This window comes from Meriones unguiculatus, chromosome 3, assembly GCF_030254825.1.
Source record: "Meriones unguiculatus strain TT.TT164.6M chromosome 3, Bangor_MerUng_6.1, whole genome shotgun sequence".
NCBI lineage: Eukaryota > Metazoa > Chordata > Mammalia > Rodentia > Muridae > Meriones > Meriones unguiculatus.
The window spans coordinates 145,305,249-145,317,544 of NC_083351.1; positions in this window are offsets into that span (position 1 = coordinate 145,305,249).

Sequence of the window (12,296 nt, forward strand, 5' to 3'; positions counted from 1 at the left end):
AGTCTCATCAGGGTTGGCTCCATCATCTTCCTTTGTGACCTGACAAGACTGCACCCAGGAGGTGATCAAAGAACCTACCACTGAGTACATCTCAGAGACAGTCCCTGATCCCCTTACTAGAGAACCCACTTAGAAATGAGCAGCCGATGGGTTTCACCGGAGCAGGCATGGTCCTTGGTTGGAGTATCAGTCTCTGCAGGCTCCCCTGGGCCAGGTTTTTTTGGCTCTGTTCTCCTTGTGGAGCTCCTGTCCCCTCCAGGTCTTTCTCTCTCCCCCTTCTTCCATAAGGTTCAATGCACTCAGCCCAAAGTTTGGCTAGGAGTCTCAGCATCTCTTTAGATACTCCAAAGGGTGGAGTCTTTTAGAGAACCTCTGTAGAAAGCTCCTATCCTGTTCCCTCTCTTCTCTTACTTTCAGTGTCTGTCCCATTTACCCTTCTAAATGAGGTTTCAACCTTTTCCCTAAAGTCCTCTATGATGTTTACTTTTTTTTTTTTTACTTTTTCTTTTTTTTTTATTTATTTTTTTATTTTTTATTTATTTTTTTTATCAGTTACATTTTATTAACTCTGTATCCCAGCCGTGTCCCGATCCCTCATTCCCTCCCAGTCCCTCCCTCCCTCCCTCCCTCATCTCCACCGTGCCCTTTTCCAAGTCCACTGATGGGGGGGACCTCCTCCCCATTCATCTGATCCTGTTTTATCAGGTATCTTCAGGACTGGCTGCAAAGCCCTCCTCTGTGGCCTAACAGGACTGCTCCTCCCTTCGGGGGTGGGGAGACCAAAGAGCCAGTCATCGAGTTCCTGTTAGAAATAGTCCCTGTTCCCCTCACTTTGGGAAACCAATTGGTTACTGAGCTACCACAGGCTACATCTGAGTGGAGGTTCTAGGTTATATCCATACATGGTCCTTGGTTGAATGTCGATGTTTACTTTTTTTAGGACTGCAGATTTTAGTATGTTTATCCTGTATTCTATGGCTAATAGTCATTTATAAGTGAGTATATGCCATATATGTCTTTTCTTCTGGGTTACCTCACTCAGGATGATCTTTTCTGGTTTCATCCATTGCCTGCAAATGTCATGATTTCCTTGTTTTTAATTGCTGAGTAGTATTCCATTATGTAAATGTGCCACAATTCCTATGCCCATTCCTCAGTGCAGGGATATCTAGAACAACAATAGCACAAGCTCTGAGATCAACTGACCTGAGGATCAGTTGAACAAGGTCCACCTGAAAGAGGGAGTAGAAATAGGGGGACAGAGATGTGAAGAATGGAGACAAGACAGATTCCTGATCAAGTCTCAGTTTACTGAACGAGCAAACAACATTTATAAAGCAAAGGGTACAAGCAAAATTTTTTTCACAGTTGCAACATATCTGTGCCACCTAGGAAGGCATCCAGGAATTCACTCAAGGTAACACAAAGACTGCTGTCTGGTTCCCAAGGTTGCAGGAAGCTTGCTATCTACTTCTCAGGCTCAGAACACCTCGCTTGCAGAGACTGCCAAGGACAGTCTCTGAGACATGGAACTTAGATAAGACCCGCATCTACCAAGGCCAAGAGGCAGAATTCCAATTACCAGACTCCTTCAATCAACAATCAATAAATGGGAACTCATGAAACTGAAAAACTTCTGTAAAGCATAGGGCATAGTTGACAGAACAAAACAACAGACTACAGACTGGGAAAAGATCTTCACCAACCCTACATCTGACCGAGGACTAATATCCAGAATATATAGAGAACTCAAGAAGTTAAACACCAACAAACCAAGTAATCCAAAACATGCTCAAGTATACAACAACGACATTTTTTCAACCATGTTCATAACAGATTTATTCAATATAGCCAGAATCTGGAAACAATCTAGATGTCCCTCAACAGAAGAGTGGACATAGAAATTGTTTTACATTAACACAATGGAATACTACTCAGTTATTAAAAACAAGTTAATCAGGAAATTTGTAAGCAAGTGATGGGAACTAGAAAATATCATCTTGAGTGAGGTAACCCACATGGTTACCTCATGGTATACACTCACCTGTAAGTGGATATTAGACATATAATATAGAATAAACATACTAAAATCTATATTCCTAAAGAAGCTAAACATTAAGGAAGACTCTTGGGAAAATGCTCAATCCTCATCCAGAATGATAAATGTAGTAGACATCAGAAGCAGGAGAAGACAGGGAACAAGACAGGAGCCTACTACAGATAGCCTATTGATTGAGGTATCAGAGCAGAGTCTCAGGCCTCATAGACAAAATTTGGGCAGAATTCATGGAATTTTATTAAAAAAGGGAGAGATAGAAAGACCTGGAGGGGACAGGAGCTCACATGGAGACAAAAAGAGCCAAAAAAAAAAAAAAAAAAAAGCTGAGCCTTGGGCGTCCTGAAAAGAATGATAGAGCATAGGAAGAGAAAAGAGAGAGGGGAAGGCATTGGGAGGAGACAAGGGAGTGGGCCACAGCCAGGATACAAATTGAATATACTCTAATAAATGATAATAATAAAAAAATGTTTAAAACGGGGTACTGAGATAAACAGAGAATTCTCAACAGAGGAATGCTGAATGAAACTAAGAAATGCTCAATATCCTTAGTCATCAGGGAAATTCAAATCAAACCCACCCTGAGATTCCACTTTACACTGATTATAGAATGGCTAAGATCAAAAACTCAAGGGATGACACATGCTGGAGAGGTTGTAGAGAAAGGGGTACCCTCCTGCATTGCTGGTGAGAGTGTAACCCTGTACAACAGCTTTGGAAATCAATCTGGTACTTTCTCAGAAAATTAAAAGTAGTGCTACCTCAAGATCAGAAGGAAGGAGAGGAGGACCTCCCCTAATAGTGGACTTGGGGAGGGGCATGCATGAAGATAGGGCTGGGAGGGTGGAATCTGGAGGGGAGGAGAGAGGGGCTTCTGGAGGGGATACAAAGTGAATAAAGTGTAATTAATAAAAATAAAAATAAAAAAGATCCAGCTATACCACTCCTGGGCATATATCTGAAAGATGCTCAGCCATACAACAAGGACATTTGTTCAGCTATGTTCACAGCAGCTTTACTCACAATAGCCAGAATCTGGTTACCATTATATTTAAAAAGTAATAATCATAGATATTATTTTTGTGTATGATGTAGTGTTATGTGTTAAGTAATATTTTCTGTGCCTTTGTAATTCATCACTTTATGATGGAGAGAAGACATGCTCATAAGCCAACAGAGAATGAATAGAATAGAATAGAAAGATGAAAGCTGCAGCCTTTAAGGGTTTAGTAGTGATAAAAATACGTTGGTGTTAACCAACATCTGTCTAATTGGATATAAGACCATCTCAACAAGAGAAATAAAAATTTCTGGTACTAGAAACCTAACTACCTGTCAGGTCTAGCAAACTCATGGGTGATGGAGAAGAGCTTCCATCCACCACTTTCCTAAACCAGAATAATCCCTAACTACACTCTGAATATCTGTACTGAAATCTATACACCTAAAGAAGATAAACAAGAAAGAGGACCCGGGGTAAGATGATCAATCCTCACTTAGAAAGACAAAAGGGATGGACATTGGATGTAGGAGAAAACAAGTAACATGACAGGAGCCTACCACAGAGGGCCTCTGAAAGACTCTACATAGCAGTGTATCAAAGCAGATGCTGAGATTCATAACCAAACCTTCAGCAGAGTGCAGGGAATCATAAGAAAGAAGGGGGAGTTAGTATGACCTGGAGAGGACAGGAGCTCCACAAGTACCAAATATCTCTGGGCACAGGGGTCTTTTCTGAGACTTTTTCTCCAACCAAGGACCATGTATGGATATAACCTAGAACCTCTGCTTGGATACATCCCATGTAGCTACAGCCCATGGTAGCTCAATATCCAAGTATGTACCCTAATAAGGGGAACAGGGACTGTTTCTAACATGAACTCAATAGCTAGCTAGCTCTTTGAACTCCCCCCACTGCCACGAGGTAGGAGCCTCCGTGCTAGGCCACAGAGGAAGACTTTGCAGCCAGTCCTGAAGATACCTGATAAACCTGGGTCAGATGAAAGGGGAGGAGGACCTCCCCTATTAGCAGACTTAGAAAGAGGCAGGAGGAGATGAGGGAGGGAGGGTGGGATTGGGAGGGAATGAGGGAAGGGGATACAGCAGGGATACAAAGTTAACAAACTGTAGCTAATATTAAAAAAATTAAAAAGTAAAAATATAAAAAAAAAAATTCTGGTACTAGAAACCTAATTACCTGTCAGGTCTAGCAAACTCATAAGTGATGGAGAAGAGCTTCCATCTACCACTTTCCTAAACCAGAACAATCCCTAACTACACTCTGAATATCTGTACTGAAGCACACAGATACGTGTAATTCTAGCATCTAATTAGGGAAACTTCTTTGCAACAAATGGAGACCATTACAGAAGACCATAAGCAGTAAAAAAAAATGCAAAGTTGAGAAGTCTGATCCCTGAGGATACATCTAGGAAAGAACTCCCATACCCAAGGCTCATTGCAGAAGAGATAAAAGGATTGTAAGACCAGGAGGATTGGGAAACTTTCTGTGAGATGCGTTTCCTAGGAATGTCAGGAGCTACATCCAAAAGGCTCACTGACATGACTGCCTAAATTTGAGCTGACAAAGGCCAAAGTGGATCGGAAAAACCACAAGGATTCAACCATATAGGAAGAACTGAAAGCCAACTAAGGAAAGCTGAAGAGTGGGAGAAATGGTCTTCTCCAAGGAACACATAAATTGGTTATCAAAAGCCAAATGGTCAGTCCTGAAAACATATATACAAGTAACATCATAGAAAATGAGCACGTTGTGTTCAGGATTATACATGAATGTGCATATACATATATACATGTAACAACAATCAGTGAAAACAGCCTTGAATTTGTAGGGTAATGGTGTGGAGAGTCTGGAGGGAGGAAAGGCAAATAAGGTAATCATATTAAATATTGAAAACAACAAGGAAAAAAATGTTAAAATGTTGATCCTTTCCTCATCATACCTGTTTTCTCACTTTATCAGATTTCCCAAGGTTCTCCTCACCAAAGCTTCTTAGCAGTCAGCCAGGGGCTTGATGACAATTTAAATCACTCCATTTAAAACTGCTTCCTATTTAGGATCTCTTCAATGAATGTATGGCCTGTTACTCATACCCAAAAGATTACAATACTGAGTCTGGTTAAATGGTAATTTTTACTCTCTACCCATAATTTAACTCAACATACCTGAAACCAGAGCCTCCTGTTTGCAAGTTAAAGTTTTAAACTTTCTGAAATGTATTTCATGAATGTACTGGGGGAGAGGGAGACAGCAGGAGGTGCCTTCTGAGATAGGGACCACTGCCTTCCTTCTTTTAAATAAACACTTGTTTTATAATTTTTTTACTATTCATTCACTTTGTATCCCAACTGTAGCTCCCTTCCTCATCCCTTACAAATTCTGCCCTCCCTCCCTCTATTTCTCCCATGCTCCTTCCCCAGTCCACTGATAGGGGAGGTCCTCCTCCCATATCATCTGACCCTAGCCTATCAAGTCTCATCAGGGCTGTTTGCCTTGTCTTCCTCTGTGGCCTGGTAAGGCGCTCCCTCCTCAGAGACAGCCACTGAGTTCATGTCAGACACAGCCCCTGTTTCCCACTTGGACACTGAGCTGCCATTGGCTACAAAATTCTACCAAGCAGGGTATTGAAACAGATGCTGAGACTCATAGCCAAACTTTGGGCAGAGTGCAGGGAATCTTAGAAAGAAGGGGGAGACGAAAGACCTGGAGGGGGTTTAGGTTATATCCATGCATGGTCCTTGGTTGGGACTGTCTCTGACATGAACTCAGTGGCTAGCTCTTTGACCACCCCACCCTCCGTGGGAAGACATTGCAACCAATCCTGGTGAGACCTGAGAAGCTACGGTTAGATGGAAGGAGAGGAGGACCTTCACTATCAGTGGACTTAGAGAGGGGCAGGGAGAAGATGAGGTAGAGAGGATAGTATTGGGAGGGAATGAAGAAGGGGGCTATAGCTAGGATACAAAGTAAATAAACAGTAACTAATATAAAAAATAAAAATTTAATTTTAAAAGTATAAGAAATTAAAAAAAAAGAAAGAAAGAAAGACCTGGAGGGGACAGGAAATCCACAAGGAGAGCAACAGGACCAAAATATATGGGCACAGCGGTCCTTTCTGAGTCTGGTACTCCAACCAAGGACCATGCATGTGGATAACCCTCCAAGTCTTTCTATAACCGACAATCTTTCATAAAATTCTCTTCACTCTGCCCAAAGTTTGGCTATGAGGATCAGCATCTGCTTTGATATCCTGCTGGGTAGAGTCTTTCAGAGGCCCTCTGTGGTAGGCTCCTCTTCTGTTTCCTATCTTCTCCCACATCTGATGTGTATCCTGTTTGCCCTTCTGAATGAGGAGTGAGCCTCTTCCCTAGGGTCCTCCTTGTTGCTTACCTTCTTTAGGACTTTAGATTTAGTATGTGCTCCTATCCTGTTTCCTGTCTTCTCCCATCTGATGCCTATGCCATTTGCCTTTCTGAATGAGGATTGATCATCTTACCCAGGGTCCTCATTTTTGCTTAGCTTCTTTAGGTGTACAGATTTTAGTATGTTTATCCTATATTATATGTCTAATATCCACTTATAAGTGAGTATATACCATGTGTGTCTTTCTACTTCTGGGATACCTCACTTTGGATGATCTTTTCTAAACCCCACAATTTGATTTCACCTTATACCCATCAGAATGGCTAAGATCAAGAACTCAAGTGACAACACATGCTAGAGAGGATATGGAGAAAGGGGAACCCTCCTCCATGCTGGTGGGAATGTAAACTTGTACAACCACTTTGGAAATAAAATCTGGTGCTTTCTCAGACAATTATGATACAGAAATTGTAGTACATTTACACAATGGAATACTTCTCAGCAATTAAAACAGGGAAATCATGAAATTTGCAGGTGAATTGTTAAATTCTTGAACCACAACCAAGATCCAAGGGCATAAGAGAAGGGGAGAATGCTCATTCAGTTGTCTACACCCAAAGTAAAAATTTAATGTTACTATGAATTAATGACTACAGAAATTTATTCTTTAGACATGATTTTGATCATTCTATAATCCTGAGAATAACTGAACTTATGAACTTATTATTTATTATATTTTATTGTTTGCAGATGAGAATTATCAGGTTGAATGCAGATTGTGCATTCGTATAAACTGTAATATAAATTGGTGTCTGTGAATTCTCTGAAATCTCATCTCAGAAAACCTGCTGAGTGATTTTACTCAAATTTTTTTTACAGCTGCTCCAGCTCAGAAAATTAAAAAATTAACATATTTTGACTACTACCCACAAAACATATTGGAAGATGTTCCCTAGATACAAATTAAAAATGGAATATTACCCACAGCACAGTTATCATCATTTAATGGTACATGTAATAAACTATCAAAATGTTAACATGAAGGGCCATGGAGTTTCTTTGCCAGCACTAGTCATGCTACAGCCACTAGTAGTCAAGTCTCCTGACCTGAATTTGATCCATGGTAAAAAGAGAGAACTTACTCCTACAGGTTATCCTGTGATGGTGTCATGTCAAGTGTATGCCCTTCAATGCCCCACAAAAACAAATCTAAATCTAAAAGAAAAATTTCCAAATGTAAGGATGATTTCATCTCTACTTTCATCTAGATTTCAACATTCTACTCTAGTTAACAAACTATGCAGTCTTGGGTAATTACCTCTTAAACGCTAGATAGATAAACTAGAATAGAGATTAGAATAAAGGAGATACTATGTATTCGGCCCTGTGTAGTCTCTATCTTACCAAATGACTCTATTAATAATCTAGAGACTTTCATCCTGTCAGGAGAAAAACAGCACAGTTTAATTCAATGGGGAAAGAAAAATTCCTTTGACGTTTTCTAAGGGTTATCTCCTATTATATTAAGAAAGTGTGGCAGCATTTTATTGGAGCCAGCAAAAGAGACAATTTTTTCGCTTGAAACCCTAATCTTTGGTCCAGTAAAGGTCTTTATTATTTAGCCTTCAAGAAAATATATGTGACAGATTGTGACTGTCAGTAGCTACTGGATCCCTTTATGCTTCCCCTACTTTTTGTATTCCCAAGAGGACAGAACTGATTAAACTCTGACTCCTGAATGTGAAGCTGTGTAGTTTCATAACCACTCAAGTGCATTAGCATGCATAAAGCGTTGCCATGGAAATCTGAACTTGACATTATGATCCACATTAGTTTCTCTGAAAGTGGTTAAATAGGTGTACTGTCAAAAACCCATAATTCTAGTTATGTGGCCTACATCTCATCATTTGCCCTAATCCCTTAGATAATATTTTTTTTCTTTTTGGAGTTCAAAATTTTATTTTATGATGGGTTTAATTATAGCATTTGTATATATACACATCATTATACATATTTTTACTCATTCTCCTCCCATACCATTTTTAGCTTCCATACTTAATGCTTCTCTTTCTCCTATATAGACCTTATGTTCAATTTTGTCCCAGTTTACTATGGCAAAAGACATCCAAGAACCTACACATGTATCAGTCACTTTTAATTGTGTATGCCAATAGATCAGCAAAGAATATTTTTTGGACAGCACCAGTTACTTCAGAGCATTCCACACAGAAACCCTGAGATTAGGAATTTGTGTAGCATAATAGCAAGTCAATCAAAAGTTGAGTGACACTCTTAAACTAAGACTCGTGCTGGACAATATTTTTCTCTTATTATTTTTATCCCATTCTCAAATCCAGAGCCAAGTATAACTTTTGTATATACCTCTGTATATGTCACTACACAGGGTTATTCTCCAGACCCTGTGAGATTAATATTCTTGCATCAATTTCTATTCTTTTTTCATATATTATATCTCAACCATATCTTCCCCTCCCTTCACTCTTCCTAAAACCCACACACACGTCTCTTTTTTCCAAGATCCACACCTCTCCCTTTTCGCTTCTGAGAAGAGGAAGCCTCCCAAGGATATTAATCAAACGGGGCATAAAAGTTAACATAAATGTACCACAATTTCTGTATCTAATCCTCAATTGAGGGGAATAGTAATCAGCAATTTAAAACAAACAAAAAAATAATGAAATTTGCAGGCAAATGGTGGGAACTAGAAAAGATCATCCTGAGTGAGCTATCCCAGAAGCAGAAAGACACACATGGTATATAGTCACTTGTAAGATATTGTAAGTGATATTAGATATAATATAAGATATTAGACATAATATAAGATAATCATACTAAAATCTGTACACTTAAAGAAGCTAAGCAAGAAGGAGAACTCTGGGTAAGATGTCCAATCTTCATTCAGAAAGGCAAATGGGATAGATATAGGAAGAAGGTGAAAATAAGGAACAAGACAGGAACCTACCACAGAGGGCCTCTGAAATACTCTACCTACAGCATATTAAAGCAGATTCTGAGACTCAGACCAAAACTTTGGGGAGAGTTCAAGGAATCTTATGAAAGAAGGGGGAGATAGAAAGACATGGAAAGGGCTGGAGCTCAACAAGGAGAACAACGGAACCAAAATATCTGGGCCTAGGGGTCTTTTCTGAGACTGATACTCCAACCAAGGACCATTCATGGAGATAACCTGGACCCCCTGCACAAAAGTAGCCCATGGCAGCTGAGTCTCCAAGTGGGTTCCCTAATAAGGAGAACAGGGGCTGTCTCTGACATGAACTCAGTTGCTGCCTCTTTGATCACCTTCTCTGAATGGGGAGCAGCCTGTCCAGGCCACAGAAGAAGACAATGCAGCCAAACCTGATGAGACCTGATAGGCTAGGATCAGATGGAAGGGGAGGAGGTCCTCCACTATTGGTGGACTGGGGAAGGGGCATGGGAGGAGATGAGGGAGGGAGGGAGGGAGGAGGAAGGAAGGAAAAGGGGGAGGGAAGGATTGGGAGGGAAAGAGGTTGGGGCTACAGCTGGGATACATAATGAATAAATTGTAATTAATAAAAGAATATATTAAAAATGTTAACATAAGACCCAAGCCAAGCATAATGGTCACTAGAGAGGTTTCATCCAGCAGCTAATGGAAGCAGATGCAAAGACCCTCAGCCAAAAATTAGCCTGATCTTGGGAAATCCTGAGGAAGAGGGGGAGTAAGGATTGTAGGATCCAGAGGTGCAGAGGAGAGCAGAAAAACATTACCCACAGAATCAACTAAGTACTACTCATAGTTACTCATAGAACCGAATCAAGGAACCTGTGTGGTCTGAGGTAGGTCCTCTGCATATATGTTATGGATGTGTAGCTCGGTGTTCTTGTGAGATTTACTTTGACAAGTACTTCAGTGCACATGTCCCTGGGGCCATGGAGTCAGTCAGCTGAGCAGTGCCATAGACTTGAGACACGCAAGGTATTTAAACGCCATCATGAGTTAGTGGCAATAAAACTAGTCAGTAAGATTCCTTGCCTTCCATCCTACGTCAAATAACATTTTTGATGTAAAACTTCTGTATTAAAAGAGCAATGTGTTCAATACAAGATAGTTCTTTCAAGATATTGATGATGAGTCAAGATTCTATTTATTTAATGTATGGACAAGATGCTTCGTCTTTCAGAAGAAAGTACCTTAATGAGAGGTCATTTATAGCTGTCTGGCTCTGCTTGTCCACTGGCCATTTACTGTATCCATCTCTGATTTCAAAGAGTGCTGTGTCAGAATAGTTTTCTTTGCAGGGTGCCCCTTCATTTTTCATTTCCCTCCTAGATTCCTAGTTCCGAATCCTACTGCTTATTTTTTTTCTTTAGTGAAAAATATATCTGAAGGCAAAAATACACTGTATCTGTCACTGTTATTTGTTATTATTATTATTGCTGGGGGAAAGGACACAGAAGCAGCATTTCAGATATATGCTGAGCTTGAGATTTTAAGGCTCAATTTTCAATGACATATTACTTATATTTAAGTTATATGGTTAGTAATGTATAGTAGACCTTAAATATAACAAAATGAACATGAATGGAATTTAAAATCTATATGAGTAATTTAGCTGTAATGTCACTATATTTTGATATGTGTGAATCTTCAATATTGATTACTTGGCAATGTTCACCTGACAATAAAAACAAAGCAAAAGAGAAAAACATTATGGTAAAAGAGGGAGAATGGTGAGTTCTTTCTTGATCCATTTCACCACCAAAAAATAGCTTCAGGATGGCTTTAAAATTACAAATTCAGAAAATATACTTATCAAAACTATTTAAATAAAAATATAATACGGACATGGATATTATACTCTGAGTTCTGTTTCTCCTCTTCCTACCAATTCAAATTTGAAATTATAACCCCAGTTGCTCAGTGTAGCAAGATTTTGAGACAGTATTTAAATAAGTAATTAAGCACAGTGAGATCTTTAGGGTAATTGCTAATCCAATATGGTATGTCTCATTAAAATTTAAAAAAAAATGGAAGAAAGAAAGAAAGAAAATATAAAGAAAGAAAGAAGGAAGAAAGAAAGGAAAAAAGAAAGGAAGAAAAAAAAACTTTAAAGGAGGCATGTTGTCTGCCACTGAGATCCAAACTTAGGTTCTATTTTTTTCAGGCTAAAACTCTTCCAATGGAAAGTTTATATAATTTTAACAGGAAGAGTCTTCAGGACCTTGGTGCTCATAAACTAAATTATAAACAGGCTTTGATCTCTCTAATATGCACTCAACCTCTGTTTGTACCTACAGTGAGTGGTTGTTACATGTCAAACAGTATGATAATTATTGTAATAACAACTGTTGATCATAACAAGAAAAATTAAGAAGAAAGATAGTATGATGATAACAGGAATACATAACACTAATATAATAACACTGGACTAACACATTATGCATCAGTATTAGGATCAAACATCAAGCATAGTAAAGGAGTGTGAAAGAGAGGGTTGACTGTGTCTGTACTGAATTGAAATGGGTTGATTTACTGAGTTGAGTAAAACTAGTCATATTGGCTTTGCCTTAATGAAACATAAAAAATTTGTGATTTGAAAATATTTACTCATACATAGATATTCAATATAACAAATAACTAGAGGAAACTTCGTCTCTACTGCAGAGAGCTTCCACAACAAAAAGATATTTTTTTTTCCTTTGACTACGCTAAATTGACTTATTTCAATTAAACATCTCAACTTTAATATGCCTGGACCTTGCCTGACACAACTGATCAAAAACCATGTAGCAAATAGAAAACATGTCCAGGTCCTATATTTCTTTTTTTTTTAATTTATTTCATTGTATGAT